The sequence below is a fragment of the Salvelinus alpinus genome, chromosome 5 (genome assembly GCF_045679555.1).
Source record: "Salvelinus alpinus chromosome 5, SLU_Salpinus.1, whole genome shotgun sequence".
Taxonomy (NCBI): Eukaryota; Metazoa; Chordata; class Actinopteri; order Salmoniformes; family Salmonidae; genus Salvelinus; species Salvelinus alpinus.
Window position 1 is genome coordinate 84,205,601 of NC_092090.1, and position 24,074 is coordinate 84,229,674.

At 42.6% G+C, this 24,074-nt stretch overlaps 1 long non-coding RNA gene across 1 annotated transcript in view; it reads right to left on the reverse strand.

Annotated features, from left to right (window-relative positions):
- The window catches only part of LOC139575240 (uncharacterized), an 84,177-nt gene extending 60,500 nt beyond the window's left edge, over nt 1-23,677 (reverse strand). The window contains exon 1 of the long non-coding RNA XR_011674926.1: nt 23,154-23,677. This is a non-coding gene — a long non-coding RNA (uncharacterized lncRNA). The remainder of the gene's footprint in view (nt 1-23,153) is intronic.
- Nucleotides 23,678-24,074: the final 397 nt, after the last annotated feature.

Genomic DNA, 24,074 nt, shown 5'->3' on the forward strand with positions numbered 1-24,074 from the left:
CACTTCACAAAATAGATGGCATCATGAGGGAGGAAAATTATGTGGATATATTGAAGCAACATCTCAAGACATCAGTCAGGAAGTTAAAGCTCAGTCAGGAAGTTAAAGCAACCTGAGGATTGATTATAAAAAACATTTGACATGTTTCTACGACCATTACGGATACTTTTTGGAATTTTCGTCGAACGGAACGAGGCTGTAGTTTTCTGAACATAACGCGCAACCCAAATGGTGTTTTTTTTGTTATAAAAGTAATATTTATCGAACAAAAATAACATTTATTGTGTAACTGGGAGTCTCGTGAGTCCAAACATCTGAAGATTATCAAAGGTAAGCGATTCATTTTATTGCTTTTCTGACTTTCGTGACCATGCTAATTTGGGGCTAGCTGTTGTAGCATTGATTGCTACACTCACAAAAGCTTGGATTTCTTTCTCTGTACAGCATATTTTCAAAATCTGACACAATAGGTGGATTAACAACAAGCTAAGCTGTGTTTTGGTATATTTCACTTGTGATTGCATGATTATCAATATTTTTTGTAATATTTTTGAATTTGGCGCCCTGCAATTCAGCGGTTGTTTAGGGAAATGATCCCGCTAAAGGGATCTGTGCGCAGAGAGGTTAAGCAGTATCCCTCTAGGCTGGGTAAAGTCCTACTTGTCAGGTAGGGAGCAAGTGGTAGAGATTAATGGTTCAAGTAAAGTTGTGGCTACTTTACTTGGGGAGTGCTTGGGCCTCTACTGTTTTTTCTGTATATTTTAACGTTATGAAAGATGCTTGTCCTTAACGTCTTTTCCTTTATGCAGATGACTCTACACTTCTGGTGTCTCATAAAAGTAAAACTATGTTGGAGAGCATACTTAGCACAAAGCTTACTAACATTAGCAAATGGCTTGGAGATAATAAGCTATCTCTGAAGTTAGGTAAAACGGAGGCAATTATTTTTGGGTCCAGACCTAAATTGTGTAGTTCGTCTGAAATCAGAGTGGAGTTAGGGGGTGAGGTGCTGACTACTAAAACCTCTGTTAGCTACCTTTTATGCATCCTTGATGGAAGCTTGGAAGGTGTGAGCATGGCTAGGTGCTAGGGAAGATTAATGCCAGAACTAAGTTTTTGGCTAGAAAGTCCAAGCTGCTTGATAAGGACTCTATGGGTGTGCTATCCACTGCTCTCGTCCAATGCCATTTTGACTATGCTAGTACGTCCTGGTTTGTGGGCTTATCTAAACTTGTGAAGGGGAAGCTCCAGATAGCCCAGAAGCTGATCAGGGTAGTATTGAAGGTAAGTCCACGTACTCACATAGGCAGGAGCTTATTTCAGGAACTCAACTGGCTGCCTGTTGAGGCTAGGGTGTCCCAGATGAGACTAGGTTTGGTTTGTCGGAGTATTTATGGTTCTGCGCCCAGATATCTAACTGATTACGTTCCGCATGTTAGGGATGCACACAATCACAGCACCAGATCAGGTGTTGCTAATGTATGCTTATACAGGTTCAGGAGTAATGCTGGGAAAGGTACTTTCTTGTGTTGCCTCTGCCCATAAAAACAACGTCCTCTCTGGGCAGCTTTAAAAATAAAGTAAAAAACTGTTTGATGTCTTCTGTTCCCATTTGAATGTACCCTACAATACAACTGCAGTGATGAGATAGATGTTCTTCTCACTGTCATACTGTGTGCAACCGTGTTGGATCTTGCCTAGCCATCTTGTCTCAAGAGGACAACAATGGAAATAAGTCCCAGACTTTATTGTGTGATATCCTCAATTATTTTACTCATGTGCGTGTATGGCTTTTCATGTTTTATGTTTGCTTGTTTTTTTAAATGGTCGAATTAATAAACTAAATTTAAATTAAAACATTAACCCGTTTACTCCTTGACGGAATGCAAGTCCAGATCCGCTGTGGTGGTGATATATCTGAAGCCTCGCTCATCTCCAATGGCATCCAGAAAATATGTATCTTGGGCCCGTTGCTGTTCAAACTCTTTTTCACTGCCGTCCTCAACCACGACACTATGGACCTTAACAAAGACATCAACATCAGATACAGGGATGATGGTTCAATCTACGACCTGCGCAGGCTCAGAGCAAAGACCAAAACACAAGAACATCTTGTCCGTGAGGCCCTCTTTGCTGATGACTGTGCCCTACTCGCACACACAGAGGCAGATCTCCAGTCTTTGGCGGACAACTTTGATGAAGTTTGCAAGATTTTCGGTCTTACCATCAGCTTTAACAAACTGTAGTCCTCAGTCAACCATCACCTCTGTCTAACCCAGTGGTCCCCAGCATCTACCTAAGTGGATCTGAGCTCCAGAATGTGAACCACTTCACATATCGATCACTTCACATATCAGTCTGTTATATCTGGTGTAATTATCCTGTCTTATCTGGTATCCTGTATGAATTTAAGTATGCTCCCTTTAATTATCTCCCTCTCTCCCTACCCTTCTCGGAGGACCTGAGCCCTAGGACCATGCCTCAGGATTACCTGGCTTGATGACTCCTGGCTGTCCCCAATCAACCTGGCCGTGATGCTGCTCCAGTTTCAACTGTTCTGCCTGCGGCTATGGAACCCTGACCTGTTCACCGGACGTGCTACCTTGTCCCGGACCTGCTGTTTTCGACTCTCTCTCTCCTTCACTCTCTCTCTTCTCTCTCTCTCTCTCTCTCTCTCTCTACCGCACCTGCTGTCTCCACCTCTGAATGCTCGGCAATGAAAAGGCAACTGACATTTGCACCCTCTACAACTGCTGTGATTATTATTTGACCCTGCTGGCCATCTATAAACGTTTGAACATCTTAAAGAACAATCTGCTTTTAATGGCCATGTACTTTTATAATCACCACCCGGCACAGCCAGAAGAGGACTGGCCACACCTCAGACCCTGGTTCCTCTTTGAGTCTCTTCCTAGGTTCCTGCCTTTCTAGAGAATTTTTCCTAGCCACCATGTTTCTACAGTAAATCTGCATTGCTTGCTGTTTGGGGTTTTAGGCTGGGTTTCTGTATAAGCACTTTGTGACATTTGCTGATGCAAAAAGGGCTTTATAAAAACATTTGATTTGATTTTGATTTGATATCTGGGGAGCACCATCTCTGAGGACTCACTCGACCAAGAAAAAACTAGCAGAATCCAGAAAGCAAGGAAGTCATTGGGAAGACTGAGGAACAGGATACTAAACCATCACACCATCACTCTTTCCAGAAACATGAAGATCTGCACTGCGTTAGTCATCACAACTGTGTTGTATGGCTGTGAAACTTGGATCCTGTATAGTCGCCACTTCAAACAGCTGGAGATATTCCATACACAATCTCTAACATCTATTATGGGTATCCGGGGGCAAGACAAGGTATCCAACCTGGAGGTACTACAGAAAGCTACCAGCACCAGCCTTGAGGCTAAGATCATTAATAAGGCACAAGTCTGATGGACAGGCCACACCATCAGGATGCCCCAACAATGTCTGCCAAAAAGGATCTTCTTTGGCGAGCTGCAGCAGGGGCAGCGGAAGACAGGCCGACCCCGAAAGCGCTTCAAAGACAATGTTAAACACAACCTCAAGTTCTGCAATATCCAGCCCAGCTAACTCAGAGACATCGCCTCTATCCGATCCATATGGCACTCCAAAAACAGTACACAACTTAGAGCGGGACAGAAACAACCGTCAAACTGCAGCCAGAGCAAAGAGTCATTCCCGCATAACCGGACCCACAACACCAGCGGAAACACATCTGTCCCTTATGCCTCAGAGACTGCGCTTCAAAACTCGGACTTGGAATCAAGAACCCACAATAAACCACTAGTCTTCATAGACAAAACCGGTGGATTACCAGAGAAAGAGAGCGAGAGAGATGTGTATGTACTGTATGTTTTTTGTCTAGATGCGTATGTGCTGTACTGTAGGAACATTGCCAAGATGCAGCGGTTTCTCTCAGACTGATACAGAGAGACTCATCCATGCTTTTATTCTCCTGTCTGGTTTACCCAAGAAAGCAATTGATCAACTGCAAACATACAGAATGCTGTGACACGGGTACTGACCAAGACTAGATGGAGAGCACACATTAAAGGTTTTAAGGTTTCTGCACTGGTTGCCTGTGAGTTTTAGAATTAATTTTAAGATTCTTCTATTGGTTTTTAAATCAATACATGATTGTGGACCCCAGTGCATGTCAGACATGCTTTTAAGTTATGTACCCAGTAGGTCCCTCAGGTCCTCTGGCACTGGCCTTTTAACTACCCCAAAGCCTAGGACCAAGAGGCATTGAGAGGCAGCAATTAGTTATTATGCCCCCAGCCTCTGGAATAGCCTGCAGAGAACTTGGGGGGGGGGGGGGGGCGAAACAGTGGTCAAAAGTTTTAGAACATCTACTCATTCAAGCATTTTTCTTTATACTATTTTCTACATCGTAGAATAATAGTGAAGACATCAAAACTATGAAATAACATATATGGAGTTGTGTAGTAACCAAAAAAGTGTTAAACAAATCCAAATATATTTTATATTTGAGCTTCTTCAAATAGCCACCCTTTGCCTTGATGACAGCTTTGCACACTCTTGGCATTCTCTCGAAGGGTGGCTATTTGAAGAATCTCAAATATAAAATATATTTTGATTTGTTTAACAGTTTTTTGGTTATTACATGATTACATAAGTGGTCTTTTATAGTTTTGATGTCTTCACTATTATTCTACAATGTAGAAAATAGTAAAAATAAAGAAAAACTCTGTGAAGCACATTACGTTGCATTCCATGTCTGAAATGTGCTGTATGAATAAAGCTTGATTTGATTACCCATGCTATGTTTTTGTAAGATCTATATAGCCACCCCCAGGCCCTGTGCAGTAATATATAGACACAGTGATCAGTTGGATAGGGCCAGTGAATGGATATATGAGAAGCATTATAGTCCATGCTGACTGACCACGGTGTGTTACAGATTGACCCCCCCCCAGGCCCTTTACTCCTCTCTCTCTTCATCTCTCTCTCTCTCTCTCTCGTTTATTTGCTCCATGTCGGCCCTACCTCTCTCACCTCTTTTTGCCTCCTTCTCTGCCACTATAGGCTTACATCTATTTACATACTTCTATCTTTTGCTCTTTCTCTATCACTCTCTCTCTCGCTTACAGTGGAGGGGGGTTATTGCAAACTACAACAGCTCTGTCAGTAAAGATACATCACGGCCCCCCCATCACCCTACCCCCCCAGGCCATGGGGGATTCCATTAGCCCTACCACCTGCTGTGACCCCCCTGTCCCCGTCCCCGTCCCTAAGTGCTCACACACACAAACAAACATACATACACACAATGGAAAACAGACAAATAAATAAGAATGTAGAAACACACACAAAAAAGCTCCCCTGCAAGAAGGGACAGGAAATGTGAGACTGGGAACCTTAACACCCCTTCTCAACTCATCCCCCTGCCTCCCATTTTCTTTTTCTCTCTCCCTCCCTTCCTCCCTCTCTCTCCACAAGTCTCGACTCCGTAGCGAAGACAAGGCGATGCGCTGCAATGACTCTAATTGGTTGTGATTTCTTCATTTACATGACAAGTGCGTGCCCAGCCTGGGAACCAACGGCCTGCTCCCCCTGGTCAGCCGGGGCCTGAGTCTGGGGGCTTCCATGGGGCTCTGGGGGGTTCCAGGGGGTCTGGGACGAGAGAGAGCCTAGCCTGCCTGGTGGGAGGGGGCATGGGATAGCCTGGTGGGAGGGGGGTCGGGGGGGAAAAGGGGCAAGAGACAGGGGGTGGATGCTCGGGTGGACGCTGCTGAACAATATCGTCTGCTTCTCGGGGCATTCCTCCTGCTCATCGTCACGGTGCGATGTGTCTGTGGTCGTCAACACTAACGGGAACGGCATTCATAAGCAGTGAAACCCCTCATTAGTGTGTGTTGGTGTTGGTGCTGCCAGCCTTGCCCACCCCTGCCCACTCCACCCGTCCTAATGTTAGTTTAACATTACAGGCACTGCAATGGGAGTAGGTCTTCACCCTAGGTCTTCAGCGGGGGGCTCTAATGTTTGCTTAGCAGATAAAAATACTGAAATTCAGATGTCAGGATGAATCAGATTCAAATGGTCATTATGTGGGGACACATACAAGTACTCAGTAGTGTATTCAGTAATACACTATTCTTCATTCTTTTAGCTGTAAAAGGAAAGGTGTCTCTTCTCGAGAAAAACACATTTATTTTCTTGTCTTGTCGATGACGTCCAGAGGCCCATCCACAACAAAGTGTAGAAATACTTTTTTAGAATTGACACTACAGGAGACCTATGTCAGCCTTAACCCTGGTGACCCCATTGTCTTATGTCAGATAGCGCGTTGATTCCCCCTTCCCCTTATCTGTCTCGTATCTCGCAAAGGGTAATGGGATAGCTCGAAAGTAGTTCTGCTATAATGTGTTGTCCAACTTTCGAAAATATTACCTAGGTGACATAATCTGCTGAATGGCTAAAAGTGTCTGAATTTATCTAAAATAAAACAATAAATATTTAAATAATGTTGATGCTTTTTTGGTGAGGAAATCTTAGTCGCCCCATTTTACATTTAGCTAAGAAGGATTGTGCTTCAATGAGCAGAATTTCTGAAGTTTGACATTGGCACAAAATATAGCATACATTTGTCCAACATTAAAGCTAACGTCAGCTGAGCCAGTCACTGAAATCATCTTTGACTGAAACGATGCTGCTAACCAACCAGCTACCTACACAGAATTGAACCTTCCAACAAAAGCTAGATAGCAAGCTAGTAGTGCTAATGCTTATATTATTATGAGTTTTCATGAAGCATCTGTTCTGCCACAAGTCAGCTGCTGACTGTGCTCATCACTGAGAAACATGTTGATCTACGGACTGATTTCGGATAACTGTCGGTTCCTCTTAATTGTGGGGCTGCATGTCTCCAACTTCAGGGTAATTTAAACAGGCTAAGCAAGCTTTTTTTGTCAGTGAAGGAAGAGCTAACTAACTAGCTAGCTAACTGTGCCTATAAGCTAGCTAGCTATAACAGTTAGTTACACAGCTGATAAAGTCACTGCACTGGAGACCAATGTCCATGCACAGAATTTGTGCAAGAGATAGCCACCAGTTTGTTTTTATTTTCTCACAATTGCAAACTGTTAAATCACTGTCACAACGTTTGTATTAATTTAGCTAGCTAGTTATTCTGCATATTTCATGATGAGTCATACGAGAGTGCATTTATATTGTGAAATTTGGAACTATATTTTCCTTTTTTGAATGGTGGATGCTCAATATTAAAATGTGTATATTAGTTCCACATCCTACAAGATAGATCAGTTGAGGGACGAACGTTGTGGAAAAGTGACGCCATCTGACATGAAACAATGGGCTGACCACTGACCCCCTCCGTGAGTTCTAACAATGGAGGCTGACATGTTCCACCTCAGAGGTCAAAAGGGAGAGCTTGGGACATGTCCACAGTGACATGGTGTCATTAGTGACTGGGTATTTGATCTGAGAAAAAAAGAAACATTCTGTGCTATATTAACAAGTTATATAATGTCTCTCCAAAGGCATATGGTTTAGCCCCATCTAAACTTTCTGTAGTTATATTCTTTATCTTTCTTTGTGCACCTTATTTCAGCGCTACATGGTAAAGTGATGAAATATTATAGACAACGAGCCCTCTGACTTCATTTTGTCGACATGATACATTGTTGTGCATCCGTGTGAGTGTTGAGACATGTATGTGCATGCGTGTGTGCATGTGTTGGGACAAGTGTGTGTGTGTGTGTGTGTGTGTGTGTGTGTGTGTGTGTGTGTGTGTGTGTGTGTGTGTGTGTGTGTGTGTGTGTGTGTGTGTGTGTGTGTGTGTGTGTGTGTGTGTGTGTGTGTGTGTGTGTGTGTGTGTGTGTGTGTGTGTGTGTGTGTGTGTGTGTGTGTGTTTTACTGTATTCAGCCATATGGTTTAGCCCCATCTAAACTTTCTGTAGTTATATTCTTTATCTTTCTTTGTGCACCTTATTTCAGCGCTACATGGTAAAGTGATGAAATATTATAGACAACGAGCCCTCTGACTTCATTTTGTCGACATGATACATTGTTGTGCATCCGTGTGAGTGTTGAGACATGTATGTGCATGCGTGTGTGCATGTGTTGGGACAAGTGTGTGTGTGTGTGTGTGTGTGTGTGTGTGTGTGTGTGTGTGTGTGTGTGTGTGTGTGTGTGTGTGTGTGTGTGTGTGTGTGTGTGTGTGTGTGTGTGTGTGTTTTACTGTATTCAGCCATTATTGTCACCTAATAAGATGAATATCTAATTTAATCTTTCTGAGATCCAATTAGACTATGATTGAACGCAACGTTCTTTTCTCCCAAGGTGACAACCGATTAAAAGTGGTAATTTCAGAAGCTATCAAGATGGAGCTATAATCAAAATAGCTATCATGAAAAAGATCATCTGTATCTGTTTGTGACTAACCTTCTGAAGGATTGAGTTGCTTGACAGTTTTATCATACAACTGTGTGTAACTAGCATCCAACAAAAATGTGTGTAATTGACATTCGCTATACCTTCTTGTACTTATCAAAGGACTGAGAGATCTCTGTGTGTGTGTGTGTGTGTGTGTGTGTGTGTGTGTGTGTGTGTGTGTGTGTGTGTGTGTGTGTGTGTGTGTGTGTGTGTGTGTGTGTGTGTGTGTGTGTGTGTGTGTGTTTTTGCATGTCTCTCGATGTCTGCGTGGGGGTGTGTATTTAAAAACTATTGCTTGAGGTACAACACCAGCAGATTATCTGGAATTAAAACAAATAAAGTCTTCTTTCCTTACTTTCCCTCCCTCCCAGTGGGGAGCTACTCACTGCTGTGCCAGCATTACACAACAACATATCACTTAATCATGAGAGTAGCGTGTTTTAAGAGAGAGGTGTGTGTTCTCCAGAGGTGGTAACTATTATTCGAATCACAAGCAAGTCCCAAGTTGAGTCCCAAGTAGAACGGGTTGAGTCTCGAGTCAAGCCCAAGTCATACATTCTAAGAGCATGTCAAGTCGAGTCACAAGTTTTTTCAAGTCAAGTAAAATAAAAATCTATACCTGCAATGACTTGTTCAACTACAAATCTTTGTTTATTTATTGAGGATACCAGACAGACCTTTGTCTACAACCTATTTTTATTGTGTAATAATTCATTTTAACAACAAATTCCAAATGCAAGCTTAAGTAAATTATACATTTTTGACATACCAAAAATGTTGACATACCAAAAGTCCAGTAGGCCTATGCTAGTAATTATAGCTTGATGCCCCATCACCGGTGAGCTTGCAAAGTAAACAGTTAAACTATTTTTGAGGCTGCATATTTATTTATGCCAATCCTTTCTCCCTATAATTTGACGTTTGCACTGCACCCGATCCTATAGCTGTACAGCAAATCAATCTGTTCACTAGCTCACCCGACTTGTGTTTATTGACAGTTTGCTAATCCAATCAGAGGGCCGAGTGTGCGTTTGTTTCATTAGCCAATCTGTTGCATGTTTTTTTTGCTGCGGCTACTGTCTCTGGCTGCGTGTAGAGTAATCCACGGAGACTCTGTGCCACAAAATGAGTGACAAAATGTTACAAAACCTGGCCAGACACGTTCAAGTCAAAGTCTCAAGTCAAAGTCGAGTCCCGAGTCTTGAGTCATCAGTTCCAAGTCAGGTCTCAAGGTATTACATTTGGTATTCTCACACAGAGAGATGACTTTGTAGAGTGAAAGGTACTGCCTTTTGAAGCTGGAGATACTGAGATACACACAAACACACAAACAAACAGAACAGGCTGCCAAATTCCTGTGTTCACTGTCTGACCACAGTTGCTCTGCTCTCACGCTCCATGAGGTGTGTCTGTAACACACACCTAAGCACACAGACACAGATAAGTACAGAGTTAGATGGACAAATAGATACACATAATAACTAACACAAATATCTCCTGTTCTACTGAGGAGTGGCCCTATCCTGTCAGTGCCTCTGACTGTCTCTCATCAACACCTCTACCCTGAGCAAGGTCATTACACACTGCTGGGACAGCAAGCGAACACTGGAGAGAGAGATACAGAGAGAGAGATAAAGAGAGAGATATACAGAGAGAGAGAGAGAGAGATACAGAGGGAGAAAGCGAGAGAAAGAGAGAAATGGGAGTATTGTTAACATATTACCGGGCGGGTGTCTTTGGAGATTGCCTGTGTGATTGGCTCACGAGGCCTCTGTGGCACACAGCAATTAGGAGCCAAATGACCCCGGGTCCCCACGGAAATCCCACCGGAGACTCCCGCTTGTGTTCTTTCATGCTATCGGAGTGCCGGCCCGCTCCCAGACAGGTTGAACATTCTGATATTCAGAGGATGGAGAATGGAGAGGGAGTCCGCCCGAGTTCTGGCAGAGGTTAATGGTTTTTCCCAGTCAGGGAGCATACAGTGTGTATCAGGTAATTATGGGTAATTGGTAAATGTTACCGTAATGAAACAATTACCAGCCATTCTAATGACACAGCGCACATCCACTCTGTCTTAGACCTATAGAGAGAGAGAGAGAGAGAGAGAGAGAGAGAGAGAGAGAGAGAGAGAGAGAGAGAGAGAGAGAGAGAGAGAGAGAGAGAGAGAGAGAGAGAGAGAGAGAGAGAGAGAGAGAGAGAGAGAGAGATAAAGAGAGAGAGATATATACAGAGAGATATATACAGAGAGAGAGAGAGAGAGAGAGAGAGAGAGAGAGAGAGAGAGAGAAAGAACTAGAGAAAGATACAGAGAGAGAGATAAAGATTGAGAGAACGAGATACAGAGAGAGAGAGAGAGAGATACAGAGAGATATACAGAGAGAGAGAGATACAGAGAGAGATAGAGACATAAAGATAGAGATACAGAGAGGGAGACAGAGACATAGAGAGAGGGAGATACAGACAGAGAGACAGAGGGAGTGAGAGAGAGAGAGAGAGAGAGAGAGAGAGAGAGAGAGAGAGAGAGAGAGAGAGAGAGAGAGAGAGAGAGAGAGAGAGAGAGAGAGATACAGAGAGAGAGATACAGAGAGAGAGATACAGAGAGAGAGATACAGAGAGAGAGATATAGAGGGAGAGATAAAGAGAGAGAGAGATGTTTTATTTAATTTAACTAGGCAAGTCAGTTAAGAACAAATTCTTATTTACAATGACGCCCTACCAAAAGGCAAAAGCCCTCCTGCGGGGATGGGGGCCTGTGATTAAAAATAAAAAATATATATATACAGTCGTGGCCAAAAGTTTTGAGAATGACACAAATATTAATTTTCACAAAGTCTGCTGCCTCAGTTTGTATGATGGCAATTTGTATATACTCCAGAATGTTGTGAAGAGTGATCAGATGAATTGCAAGGTCCCTCTTTGCCATGCAAATTAACTGAATCCCCAAAAAAACATTCCCACTGCATTTCAGACCTGCCACAAAAGGACCAGCTGACATCATGTCAGTGATTCTCTCGTTAACACAGGTGTGAGTGTTGACGAGGACAAGGCTGGAGATCACTGTCATGCTGATTGAGTTCGAATAACAGACTGGAAGCTTCAAAAGGAGGGTGTTGCTTGGAATCATTGTTCTTCCTCTGTCAACCATGGTTACCTGCAAGGAAACACGTGCCGTCATCATTGCTTTGCACAAAAAGGCCTTCACAGGCAAGGATATTGCTGCCAGTAAGATTGCACCTAAATCAACCATTTATCGGATCATCAAGAACTTCAAGGAGAGCGGTTCAATTGTTGTGAAGAAGGCTTCAGGGCACCCAAGAAAGTACAGCAAGCGCCAGGACCATCTCCTAAAGTTGATTCAGCTGCGGGATCGGGGCACCACCAGTACAGAGCTTGCTCAGGAATGGCAGCAGGCAGGTGTGAGTGCATCTGCACGCACAGTGAGGCGAAGACTTTTGGAGGATGGCCTGGTGTCAAGAAGGGCAGCAAAGAAGCCACTTCTCTCCAGGAAAAGCATCGGGACAGACTGATATTCTGAAAAAGGTACAGGGATTGGACTGCTGAGGACTGGGGTAAAGTAATTTTCTCTGATGAATCCCCTTTCCGATTTGGGGCATCTGGAAAAAAGCTTGTCCGGAGAAGACAAGGTGAGCGCTACCATCAGTCCTGTGTCATGCCAACAGTAAAGCATCCTGAGATCATTCATGTGTGGGGTTGCTTCTCAGCCAAGGGAGTGGGCTCACTCACAATTTTGCCTAAGAACACAAACATGAATAAAGAATGGTACCAACACATCCTCCGAGAGCAACTTCTCCCAACCATCCAGGACGAACAATACCTTTTCCAGCATGATGGAGCACCTTGCCATAAGACAAAAGTGATAACTAAGTGGCTCGGGGAACAAAACATTGATATTTTGGGTCCATGGCAAGGAAACTCCCCAGACCTTAATCCCATTGAGAACTTGTGGTCAATCCTCAAGAGGAGGGTGGACAAACAAAAACACATAAATTCTGACAAACTCCAAGCATTGATTATGCAAGAATGGGCTGCCATCATTCAGGATGTGGCCCAGAAGTTAATTGACAGCATGCCAGGGCGTATTGCAGAGGTCTTGAAAAAGAAGGGTCAACACTTCAAATATTGACTCTTTGCATCAACTTCATGTAATTGTCAATAAAAGCCTTTGACACTTATGAAATGCTTATAATTATACTTCAGTATTCCATAGTAACATCTGACAAAAATATCTAGACACTGAAGCAGCAAACTTTGTGGAAATGAATATGTTGGCCACAACTGTACACTACAAATGTAGGACAAAACACACATCACAACAAGAGAGACAACACAACACTTCATAAAGAGAGACCTAAGACAACAACATAGCATGGTAGCAACACAACATAACATTTACATTTACATTTACATTTAAGTCATTTAGCAGACGCTCTTATCCAGAGCGACTTACAAATTGGTGCATTCACCTTATGATATCCAGTGGAACAACCACTTTACAATAGTGCATCTAACTCTTTTAAGGGGGGGGGGGGTTAGAAGGATTACTTTATCCTATCCTAGGTATTCCTTAAAGAGGTGGGGTTTCAGGTGTCTCCGGAAGGTGGTGATTGACTCCGCTGACCTGGCGTCGTGAGGGAGTTTGTTCCACCATTGGGGTGCCAGAGCAGCGAACAGTTTTGACTGGGCTGAGCGGGAACTGTACTTCCTCAGAGGTAGGGAGGCGAGCAGGCCAGAGGTGGATGAACGCAGTGCCCTTGTTTGGGTGTAGGGCCTGATCAGAGCCTGAAGGTACGGAGGTGCCGTTCCCCTCACAGCTCCGTAGGCAAGCACCATGGTCTTGTAGCGGATGCGAGCTTCAACTGGAAGCCAGTGGAGAGAGCGGAGGAGCGGGGTGACGTGAGAGAACTTGGGAAAGTTGAACACCAGACGGGCTGCGGCGTTCTGGATGAGTTGTAGGGGTTTAATGGCACAGGCAGGGAGCCCAGCCAACAGCGAGTTGCAGTAATCCAGACGGGAGATGACAAGTGCCTGGATTAGGACCTGCGCCGCTTCCTGCGTGAGGCAGGGTCGTACTCTGCGAATGTTGTAGAGCATGAACCTACTGCTCCAACAACATAACATAACATAACAACAACATGGTAGCAACACAACATGGTGGCAGCACAAAACATGGTACAAACATTATTGGGCACAGTCAACAGCACAAAGGGCAAGAAGGTAGAGACAACAATACATCACACAAAGCAGCCACAACTGTCAGTAAGTGTCCATGACTGAATCTTTGAATGTAGAGATTGAGATAAAACTGTCCAGTTTGCGTGATTGTTGCAGCTCGCTCAAGTCTCTAGCTGCAGCGAACTGAAAAGAGGCGAGAGAGAGCGATACAGAGAGAGATAAATACAGAGAGAGAGAGATACAGAGAGAGAGATACAGTGAGAGATACAGTGAGAGATACAGTGAGAGAGAGATACAGAGAGAGAGATACAGAGAGAGAGAGATAGATAGATATATAGAGAGAGAGCGATACAGAGAGGGATAAAGAAAGAGAGATAGATGCAAAGACATAGAGAGAGAGAGAAATACAGAGAGAGAGAGAGAGAGAGAGATATAACTACACAGAGAGAGAGATACAGAGAAAGAGATACAGAGAGATAAAGAGAGAGAGAGGGAGGGAGATACAGACAGAGATACAGAGAGAACGAGAGAGCGAGAGAGAGAGATACAGTGAGAGAGATCAAGAGAGAGATAGAGAGGGAGATACAGAGAGAGAGATACAGTGAGAGAGAGAGATACAGTGAGATAGAGAGAGACACAGAGAGAGAGCGATGCCCAAGTCGTGAGCAGAGCAACAGATCCAACCCTCACTATTACATCCGCCCAAGCCCCATCCTGTGACCTAAGAGGTATGTATTAGATGCTCAACATGCTCTGCTCACACGTACTGTGATGGTCCGTGCCTAAACCACACAAAAACAACACTAGACACTGTGGAACACAAAGCTTTTACTCATCCTGGAATACACAAGGTCTGAGGTCATCTGCCTTTGGCCTAAAGAGCAGGAACCCAGACTTCATCAAAGAAATTGGAAATACAGACATTATCATCCTAACATGGTATAAAGGAGACGGACCCACTGGTTGCCCTCTAAGTTACAGAGAGCTGATAGTCCCATCCACCAAACTACTAGCTGTGAAACAGGGAAGAGACTCAGGGGGTATACTAATTTGGTATAGAGCAGACCTAACCCACTCTATTAAATCGGTCAAAACAGGAACATTTTATATCTGTCTAGAAATGAATGAGGAAATTATCTCAACAGAGAAAAATGTCCTCATGTGTGCTACCTATACCCCCCCCCCCCCCCCCCTCCCAATATAATCCCCATACTTTAAAGATGACAGCTTCTCCATCCTAGGGGGGGAAATCAACAATTTACAGGCTCAGGACCACGAACTAGTCTGTGGCGACCTTAATGCCAGAACTGGACAAGAACCCAACACCCTCAGCACACAGGGGGACAAACATTTACCTGGAGGTGACAGCATTCCCTCCCCCATATGCCCCCCTAGACACAACTACTTCAACATATCCAACAAAAACGGGTCACAACTCCTGCAGCTCTGTCGAACGCTGGGTATGTGCATAGTCAATGGTAGGCTTCGAGGGGACTTGTATGGTAGGTACACCTATAGCTCATCTCTTGGCAGTAGTACTGTAGACTACTTTATCACTGACCTCAACCCAGAGTCTTTTAGAGCATTCACAGTCAGTCCACTGACACCCCTCTAAGATCAGAGCAAAACCACAGTCTACTTGAACAGAGCAATACTCAATCATGAGGCATCAAATCCAAAGGAACTGAATAATATTAAGAAATGCTATAGATGGAAGGAAAATAGTGTGGAAATCTACCAAAAAACAATTAGGCAACAACGAATTCAATCCCTTCTAGACAATTTTCTGGACAAAAGGTTTCACTGTAATAGTGAAGGTGTAAACTTGGCAGTAGAAAACCTAAACCGTAAATTTGACCTCTCAGCTTCCCTATCAAATCAAAAAATGTCAAGCAGACTACCTAAGACAATTAACAACAATGACCAATAGTTTAATGAAGAATGCAAAAACCTAAGAAAGAAATTGAGAAACCCATCAAACCTTCACTTTAGTGAATCACTAAAACAATACAGAAATACACTACGGAAAAAGAAGGAATGGCACGTCAGAAATCAGCTCATTGTAATTGAAGATTCCATAGACTCTAAACACTTCTGTGAAAATTAGAAAACAAACAACAACATGAAGAGTTATTGATCCAAAACGGAGATGTATGGATAAACCACTTCTCCAAACGTTTTGGCTCTATAACAAAGAACAAACAGCAAAACCATATACATGATCAAATACAAATCTTAGAATCAACCTTTAAAGACTACCAGAACCCACTGGATTCTCCAATTACATTGAATGAACTACAGGACAAAATACAAACCCTCCAACCCAAAAAGGCCTGTGGGGTTGATGGTATTCATAATGAAATGATAAAACATACAGACCATATATTCAAATTGGCTATACTTAAACTCTTTAACATCATCCTCAGCTCTGGCCTCCTCCCCAATATTTGGAACCAAGGACTGATCACCCCAATCCACAAAAGTGGAGACAAATTTTAGCCCAATAACTTCCATGGGATATGCGGCAACCTTGGGAAAATCCTCTGCATTATCATTAACAGCAGACTGGTACATGTATTGAGCAAATGTCAAATTGGCTTTTTACCAAATGACAGTACGACAGACCACGTATTCACCCTGCACACCCTAATTGACAAACAAACAAACCAAAACAAAGGAAAAGTCTTCTCATGCTTTGTTGATTTAAAAAAAACTATTGACTCAATTTGGCCTGTTGGGGGAAAAATACAACATTATAAAATCATGTACACAAATAACAAGTGTGTGGTTAAAATTGGCAAACAACACACATTTCTTTCCACAGGGCCGGGGGGTGATACAAGGATGCAGATTAAGCCCCACCCTCTTCAACATATATATCAACGAATTGGCGAGGGCACTAGAACAGTCTGCAGCACCCGGCCTCACCCTACTAGAATCTGAAGTCAAATGTCTACTGTTTGCTGATGATCTGGTGCTTCTGTCCCCAACCAAGGACGGCCTACAGCAGCACCTAGATCTTCTGCACAGATTCTGTCAGACCTGGGCCTTGACAGTAAATCTCATTAACACAACAATAATGGTGTTCCAAAAAAGGTCCAGTTGCCAGAACCATGAATACAAATTCCATCTAGACACCGTTGCCCTAGAGCACACAAGAAACTATACATACCTTGGCCTAAACATCAGCGCCACAGGTAACTTCCACAAAGCTGTAAACAATCTGAAAGACAAGGCAAGGAGGGCCTTCTATGCCATCAAAAGGAACATAAAATTTGACATACCAATTAGTATCTGGCTTAAAAATACTTGAATCAGATATAGAACCCATTGCCCTTTATGGTTGTGAGGTCTGGGGTCCGCTCACCAACCAAGAATTCACAAAATGGGACAAACACCAAATTGAGAATCTGCATGTAGAATTCTGCAAAAATATCCTCCATGTACAACGTAAAACACCAAATAATGCATAAGGAGCAGAAATAGACCAAAACCTGCAAATTTTCTAAATCCAGAAAAGAGCTGTTCAATTCTACAACCACCTAAAAGGAAGCGATTAACCTGGAGAAGAGACCCCTAAGCAAGCTGGTCCTGGGGTTCTGTGGGGTCTGTTTTTGTTTCTGAACAGAGCCCCAGGACAGCAACACAATTAGACCCCACCAAATCATGAGAGAACAAAAAGATAATTACATGACATATTGGAAAGAATTTACAAAAAAAACTAAGCAAACTAGAATGCTATTTGGCCATAAACAGAGAGTACACAGTGGCAGAATACCTGACCACTGTGACTGACCCAAAATTAAGGACATCTTTGACTATGTACAGACAGTGAGCATTGCTTTGCTATTGACAAAGGCCGCTGAAGGCAGACTTGGCTCTCAAGAGAAGACAGGCTATGTGCACACTGCCCACAAAATGAGGTGGAAACTGAGCCGCACTTCCTAACCTCCTGCCCAATGTATGACCATATTAGAGACATATATTTCCCTTAGATTACACAGATCCACAAAGAATTCGAAAACAAATCAAATTTTGAGAAACTCCCATATCTATTGGGTGAAATACCACTGTGTACCATCACAGCAGCAAGATTTATCAAACCCCAAGAAAATGACAACCAGTGAAGAACAAACACCACCATAAATACAACCTATTTTAATGTTTATTTATTGTCCCTTTTGTACATCATTACAACACTGTATATAGACATAATATGACATTTGAAATGTCTTTATTATTTTGAAACTTCTGTATGTGTAATGTTTACTGTTAATTTTTATTGTTTATTTCACTTTTGTATATTATCTACCTCACTTGCTTTGGCAATGTTAACACATGTTTCCCATGCCAATAAAGCCCCTTGAATTTAATTGAATTTAGAGAGAGATACAGCGATACAGAGATAGAGAGAGATACAGATACAGAGAGATACAGAGATAGAGAGAGATACAGATACAGAGAGATACAGAGATACAGATACAGAGAGATACAGAGATAAAGAGAGATACAGATACAGAGAGATACAGATACAGAGAGATACAGATACAGAGAGATACAGATACAGAGAGATACAGAGATAGAGAGAGATACAGATACAGAGAAATACAGAGGTAGAGAGAGATATAAATACAAAGAGATACAGATACAGAGAGATACAGAGATAGAGAGAGATACAGATACAGAGAGATACAGAGAGAGAGAAGAAGACAGAGAAGAAGACAGAGAAAGGGAAACAGTGTCAGCGTGATAATGACAGAAACAGTGACCAGAGTCGACTACAGAGTCAAAAAGAGGCAAATTGAGATAAAGATTGAGGAAGAGAGAGTTATAACAAAGACAAAGAGGGGAAGAGCGATGGGACCCGGTATAGACGTAGATAAGCATGAACCGTTTCATTTTAATAGAATGGCCTCCAGCTGTGAGTAAAAATAATCCCAATATAGCCCACATTAAACTACTGTCTGTGGCGTGTGTGCGTGCATGTGTGTGTGTCATTGTGTTGTTAACTCTCTAAAGCACAAGGTGATCTATGTACAATTGTTGCAGAATGAATAAACAGACAAATGTAAACAGACAAATGTAGACCATAACTGTCCCAGTTTTCAGAGTAACTTTGTGTTCGTGTTTTGACTGGTTTGAGGAAAAGAAAAAAACACCATGCCTTATTGCCTGAAGTGAACCAGTGACTGTGTACAGTAGAAAGACGTGTTCACATAAATGCAGCTAACTGAGAGAGAGAGATAAAGAGAGAGAGATTAGAGAGAGAGAGAGAGAGAGAGAGAGAGAGAGAGAGAGAGAGAGAGAGAGAGAGAGAGAGAGATATTAGAGAGAGAGAGAGATATTAGAGAGAGGGAGAGAGAGAGACAGTTGAGCTGACCAAAGGATGAGAGTCAGGATGTGAGAGAGGAAAACCATGCTGTAAACTAGAATGTACAGTATCTCTATTTTTCTGACTGGGTGTGAGTCTGTTTGTCTTTTTGATAATGGTGTGTGTGTGTGTGTGCGTGCGTGCGTGCGTGCGTGCGTGTGTGCCACTGGAGGCTGCTGGGGGGAGGACGGCTCATAATAATGGCCGGAATGGAGTGATTGGAATGATGTCAAACATGGTTTTCATTTCATTTCATTCATTCCATTCCAGCCATTAAACTCCATGCCGTCCTCCCCTCAGCAGCCTCCACTGGTGTGTACGCGCATGCATGTGTTAAACCCAAATCGTAAATTGTGTGTGTCCTTGTTAACAGCAACATATCACCTTGATTTCCAGGGTGTTACTGTGAGAAGGTCACATCCACACATGCGCACAAAAAACATTACACTCTCTACTCCATTTTGCAATAATTCTGGATCCGTCTTCTGTCTCTTGTCAGGCATATAGCCACAATCCTTAATGTGTGTTTTAGCCCCTGTTAGACAGGTACATCACTCTGAAAGGCATGAAGCTGAGGAATGGGTCTGGAGAAATGTAGCCAGGATTAAATATAATACGGTTTATAGAGAAGCACATTGTATTGGACTTTTAATAGGTAATTGACGCTTGAACCGACACGTGTAGCATTATCCGTGAATGTGATATTCGCAAACGTCTGGAAAATTGCCCATGAAAGGCCAATTGTCGCTGTCCAGCGCTAGATTATAGATCACACATTGCCATGCATAATAAAACCAAATCACACATTGTTACTTCTGGTTCAAGGTTTATATATCACAAAGTTGCAATGGGTTTTGATGTCGTTAGAACCTTTTGAGGCCTATTTTTTTCCTGAAAACCTCGTCTCTAAAAGCAGAGGATAAAATCTAAAAGTTCGGAAACTGATCGGCAGCAAACTGCACAAGTGAAAAAATGATGAGCAAACTTAGCAAACTGTCTTCATTTGAATACTGCTCTGTGAAAACTTGTTTTATTCCTTTATTCCTCCCTCTCTCCAGATGCTAAAAGTTGCACTAGAAGTTTGCGCAACTCCTGTGGCTTGGGTGGCTTTTTTAATGTTCTTTATTCATGTGTTATTTGTTTATGCAGATTAATTATTAAAAGTTTGCTGCATTTTACAAAGGTTCTAGTTTGCGGGTAATGATTCCTTCCATTCTCTCCCAATGGGTTGTGTTTGTAATTTTCTTCAATATAAAAGTTACATTATTCATGTGTATCAGCATGCCGCATTTATTAATGATGTCTTTCTTTTTAGGTGCTCACGTCTTTACCATGTCTTTCTCTCTCTCACTCGCTGACTCAAAACAACAAAAAGAGGTACATTACAACAACTTCTTTCTCTTCCTCTATCCCTCGTTCTTTTTTGATAGATTTTTTTCTTACTCAGCGCATTGTGTTCTCTCTCAAAAGGGTCAGATATTTTTTCACAAAACAGAACAGAAAGAAAAGGGAGAAGAGACAAAAGTTGCTGTGGCGCTGTGATGTAAATGTCCTTATTTAGTAATTTATAGATGTGGGAATTGAGTGCAACTCTGTAGAGAGTCATCAACTATTGATGTTTCTAATCTTTCAGATCCTGCCAACATGATAATCATGATCTGTTTTTGAGTGAGAGGCACCATCCTAGCTCTCTCCTCCTTCCTCCTCACTGAGACTCCACATAGGCTTACTGTTTACATCAAATCTGTAATTCTGCATTTACAATGCGCAGTCTGCTCGCAATCTGCTCCAGCTGAAGCTAAAGCTAATAAATGTTTATTTCCATGTTAGTTAGATATATAAAGCCAGGAGTATTATACAGTGCTAACAAGCTACGCTAACACCCAGCACACAACTACACTACTCAGTTTACATTCAAATAGAGGAAGAAAAGTCATTTTTTGAAAAGGATTCAGATTCAGTTTCGGATTTAGAAATAGGCAAATGATATGGACGTTCAGTGCATTCAGAAATTATTCAGACACCTTCACTTTTCCACATGTTGTTACGTTACAGCCTTTAAAAAATGTATTTCATTATTTTCCTCATCAATCTACACACAATACCCTATAATAACAAAGGAAAACAGAAATACCTTATTTACATAAGTATTCAGACAGTTTGCTATGAGACTTGAAATTGAGCTCAGGTGAATCCTGTTTCCATTGCTCATCCTTGAGGTGTTTCTACAACTTGATTAGATTCCACCTGTGCTGAATTCAGTTGATTGGACATGATTTGAAAGGGCACACACCTGTCTATATAAGGTCCCACAGTTGACAGTGCATGTCAGAGCAAAAACAAAGCCATGAGGTCGAAGGAATTGTACGAAGAGCTCTAAGACAGGATTGTGTCGAGGCACAGATCCGGAGAAGGGTATCAAAACATATCTGCAGCATTGAAGGTCCCCAACAACACAGTGGCCTCCATCATTCTTAAATGGAATAAGTTTGAAACCACCAAGACTCTTCCTAGAGCTGGCCGTCCGGCCAAACTGAGCAATCGGGGGAGAAGGGCCTAGGCTAGGGAGGTGACCAAGAACCCGATGGTCAGTCTGACAGAGCTCCGAAGTTCCTCTGTGGAGATGGGAGAACCTTCCAGAAGGACAACCATCTCTGCAGCACTCCACCAATCAGGCCTTTATGGAAGAGTGGCCAGACGGAAGCCACTCCTCAGTAAAAGGCACATGACAGACCACTTGGAGTTTGCCAAATAGCACCTAAAAGACTCTCAGACCATGAGAAACAAGATTCTCTGGTCTGATGAAACTAAGTTTAAACTCTTTGGCCTGAATGCCAAGAATCCTGTCTGGAGGAAACCTGGCACCGTCCCTACAGTGAAGCATGGTAGTGGCAGCATCATGCTGTGGGGATGTTTTTCAGCGGCAGGGATTGGGATACTAGTCAGGATTGAGGGAAAGATGAACGGAGCAATGTACAGAGAGATCCTTCATGAAAACCTGCTCCAGAGCGCTCAGGACCTCAGACTGGGGCAAAGGTTCACCTTCCAACAAGACATCAACCTTAAGCACACAGTCAAGAAAACGCAGGAGTGGCTTCGGGACAAGTCTCTGAATGTGCTTGAGTGGCCCAGCCAGAGCTCGGACATGAACCGAACGAACATCTCTGAAGAGACCTGAAAATAGCTGTGCAGCGACGCTTCCCATTCAACCTGACAGAGCTTGAGGATCTGCAGAGAATAATGGGAGAAACTATGCAAATACATATATGCCAAGCTTGTAATGTCATAGCCAAGAAGAATCGAGACTGTAATCGCTGCCAAAGGTGCTTCAACAAAGTACTGAGTAAAGGGTCTGAATACTTATGTAAATGTGATATTTCAGTTGTTTTTTTAATATAAATTTGGTTTGTCATTATGGGTATTGTGTGTAGATTGATGAGGGAAATAAGTATTTAATCTATTTTAGAATAAGACTGTAAAGTAACAAAATGTGGAAAAAGTTAAGGGGTCTGAATACTTTCCGAAGGAACTGTATAGATATATTTTTTAACAATTTCATCTTTGGGAACTCTTTGAGAAGGGAACGGAACACTGCCGCTAAATGACTGTATATGTGAATGGACAAAGCCATCGATCACGTGACACCATTCATTCCTATGTGAAGACTCAACAGCGCACTGAAGCCAAAATGAAGCTGTTTACCCTGATCCTGCTTCAGCACCCTCTAGTGGCCCCCTAGACGTCAATGTATTTTTCATATTTTCCTAATTCATAAACTGTTTTTTTCTATTTCAAACAGGCCCTCAGCCAGCCAAGTCACCAGTTGAGACCTTTATCAGCCTCTCTCCCCTCCAACACACGGTCATAAATCAACAGCTGTCAGCAGGGCCAGAAATAACCAGATGCCTGCCTCTCCTCAGTCTCCCTCACACCTACACCTCAAAAGCGCTCCAAAACAGAGATCTTCAACTGATCCTTTTCCAATACACAAACAAAATGACCAACTTTAAAAGTGGAATTAACAACTCTAAATTACATATTTTCTCTGCTCACATGTCAGTCATTAAAACCAATACACATTCGGTGTGATCACAACTTTTGCCAATAAACCACCAATAAGCCATTGGTTAAAAAAAACTGCTTCACTTACCTTTTATTGAAGCTTTGGTTATTATGTAATTAATACAGGGAGACTTTTTAAAATTCCTTTCAAGTGGTACCTGGAGAAACAAATCTGAAACAGGCTCCTGAACAGCTTCTATCCCCAAGCCATAATACTGCTAAATAGTTAACAAAATGGCTACACGGACCCCTCTATTGTATTTCGATTTTTGCAGTCTCTATGCACACTCAATCTATGCGCACTCTACACACTCACACTCACACTCCAACACACACACACACACACACACACACACACACACACACACACACACACACACACACACACACACACACACACACACACACACACACACACACACACACACACACACACACACACACACTCTCTATGCGCACTCTACACACTCACTCACACACTTCATTTGCTCACATACACATAACACGCACACACATTTATTCTGACTCTACACACACATATACAGTGTGTGCAAATATAGTAAGATTAGGGAGGAAAGGCAATAAATAGGCCATAATGGCGGAATAATTACAATTTAGCATTAAAATTGGAGTGATAGATGTGCAGAAGATGATGTGCAAGTAGAGATACTGGGGTGCAAAGGAGAAGAAAAAAATAACAATATGGGGATGAGGAAGCTGGATGGGCTATTTACAGATGGGCTGTATACAGGTGCAATGATCGGTAAGCTGCTCTGACAGCTGATGCTTAAAGTTAGTGAGGGAGATATAAGTCTTCAGCTTCAGTGATTTTTGCAATTCGTTCCAGTCATTGGAAGCAGAGAACTGGAAGAAAAGGCGGCCAAAGAGGAGTTGGCTTTGGGGATGACCAGTGAAATATACCTGCTGGAGCGCGTGCTATGGGTGGTTGTTGCTATGGTGACCAGTGAGCTGAGATAAGGTGCTGCTTTACCTAACAAAGACTTATAGA